The following is a 2859-nucleotide window of genomic DNA, read 5'->3' as shown; positions in this document are numbered from 1 at the left end:
AAAAATAATCCTAATAAAAATTTCAACTGTGTCATTTCACAGTTTCAACCTCTGAGAAACAAAATCTTTCTCTCTCTCCCACCCACAAAGCTTTCTGTGTGTGTGGGGGTGGTGGAACAAAATAGTAGGGTTAATCTGGAAGGCAGGTTCGTACTGGATTGGAAAGAGGCAGGAACATCCTGCATACAGCTCTGCGTGTTGTCTCTTAACACGTTCAGGATGCTTCATCTGGGGATATATACTGCCCGCATGGAGCACATGCAAATTCCCTCTCTCCCTCCTGGAAACATTTCTCTTTTCAGATTTAATCCTCGCCCAAACCTTACAGAAGCACCCAAGTGGGATCACTCAGCGTGGAAAATGGAAGCATGTTGCTGCCACCCTGTGGAAAATGGTGGCCCCCTGTTGCTGGGGACCACTCTAGAGGTTCACAAAGGTACAGCTGGTGCGGTGGTTAAACAGATTTGTGAGGCTGTCATTACGCTGATGAGACCCACGGGTAAAGATACTGGGGAATTTCCATTAAAGAATTACAGGATCTGCAAGGAAGATGTTTGGATGCTTTACAGAACGATTGCTGTGTCTGTGCACAGGGGACATGTGCATTGGGAGCATGAAGTGCTGCTGCTGCAGAGGCTCCCAAGGACAACTTTCGCAAATTCCTGCACACATGAAATGATCAACTGTCTCTGCATCCTGAGATAGATGAATGTGCAGCTTCACCTGCTTGCCTTGCTGGGATTTCCCTTTATTTCTCCCAAGGTTCGTTCTTCCCTGTGCCCTTCAGCTCCTCCTATTCCACACACACACACACACACACACACACACACACACACACACACACACACACACACACACACACACACACACACACACAAAGGCAGGGAAGAACTAGCAGCACTGTCCAAACTCTTCCCTTCCCCTACTTTCTATCCACATCTTCTGTGAGAAGGCTCTGCAGCTGCCTGCGTGGTGCATTATCCTGGCCTCCTTATCACTCACTGTCCCAATTCTCCTCTCTAAGTTTTTTCAGATCACAGCTCCTTCCTTTTTTGATTCTGTGAAGCACTGCATGCACAGAAAGGAAACAGCAGGAGGAGAAACAGCATGTTCCCAGCCCTCCTAAGCCAGCCTCCTCAAACCTGAAGGGGGGTATATGAGAGCCTGGCAGTTGGATCTAGGTCCACATGCGCCTCAATCTGCCACTGTCCACGTGCAAGTGGTATATGTCAGGCTACATCACCTCAGCACATCACAAACGGGGCCAGAGCCCTCAGAGCACCTCGCCTTCCAAGAGTGATTTATGGACTCTGTCAGTCCAGCAGACTGAACTGCAGAGACAGCTGGAGCATGCAGCAAAGAGAGCAGCAATCCATCACCACTGAGTGGGAGTCACCCCAGAATCCATCAAGAGCTTCATCATGGTGACATCTTTGCAGAGACGGAAAGAGAAACAAAGGGAAAAGATGGAGACAGAGAGAGTGAGCCAAGAGTGGAAAATCCACCCAGGATTTCTCAGAACTTCAGAGCCACAGAAGTAAAACAAGGTGGCAGACATGAGAAGTTTTTTTGAGTGTTTGTAGTGATTCAGGTGGTCCTGCTTTAAAGCCAGAAATTGCAATGCCTCCCACAGCTGAGCAAGGCTTTCTGGTGTCAGCAGTACGAGCAGCAATCAGAAATTTTTTCCTACTTGGTGCCTACAGAGCTTTGTAGTAGGTATTAATCACTTCCAGGTATGATGACTGGATGGTTTTGATGGCAAGGGCACTTTATTGTTAGTGAGATGCCACTGGCAGAAAGAATCAAGCCAAACTCCACTAAAGAGGAGAAAGATGATGCCCTGTACTTGTAGCAATATAAAGCAAGCTGCAGCACTTCACTCTATGGCACTAGAGTTTGTACTCTGGCCTGATGCTGACTCCTCAGCAGAAGCCAGCCTGCACACAGATACACGAACCCCAGAACAACAAGGACGTAGGCATGTACCAAGCCCCAAGAACACACAAGATACTTACACAAGGCCCATATCTACGCCCAAGTCCAGATAAATGCCTGTGCAACAGCATAGCACACGTGAAGGAAAGGGGCACGCACACAGATATAAGTGTGTCTGGAAGCTACAAGTAGGGCAGGAGTATAGAAGGCAGACTCAAAAAATGCACAGGCACACGCATCCTTGTGCAGCACCACCATGAGTACAAAAGTGTGTGCTGTCTGTATTTGATCTACAACTCAGTAGGAAGAGATATGTCAAGTTCCCCAGAAATACAACTTCTCTCCATCCCCAAACTACCTAAAAAACCCAGAGAATGTGATTTCTCCTAAACCTGTGTTAGACAGGGAGAGAGGTAGAGAAAAGCAGCGAGTGCCTGCTCTTGGAGGAAAAAAAAAGCAATTTACCTTTGAATAGGGAGCAGCAGAACAAAGCACATTATTTCTTTTTGCTCCATGGACAGACATGGATGTTGTTTTGAGTCATGCTGGTTACAGGTTAGGCACATGCTCCCAAAGCTCAGGAAACATGGAAGACATGTTGGGACCTCTTGGACAGTATAAATCAGCTGAAAATGTGGCAAAAAAAAAAAATCAAATGAACAAAAGGATTCAGAACCTGAGAGTAGGGGCAACGGATGTATTTGGGCATCACAAGGTGGAAAAGATGAAGTAGGTGCAAGGTAGATGTTAGTGGGGATCAGGGAGAGCCTCTGTGGGAAGAAAGCAGAGGTGGGCATGGGCTGGAGCAGCCAGAAAGACTGCACAGAAAAGTGAGTGCCTGTGATGGAGGGGTTAGAGACTTCCCGACCAGGGTTTATTTCTGATTTGTCTCTCTTCTGGGGTCCTTTACTTGCCTCCACTCTT

Source organism: Buceros rhinoceros, unplaced genomic scaffold (genome assembly GCF_000710305.1).
Source record: "Buceros rhinoceros silvestris isolate BGI_N320 unplaced genomic scaffold, ASM71030v1 scaffold11105, whole genome shotgun sequence".
NCBI lineage: Eukaryota > Metazoa > Chordata > Aves > Bucerotiformes > Bucerotidae > Buceros > Buceros rhinoceros.
This window is presented reverse-complemented; position numbering follows the sequence as displayed.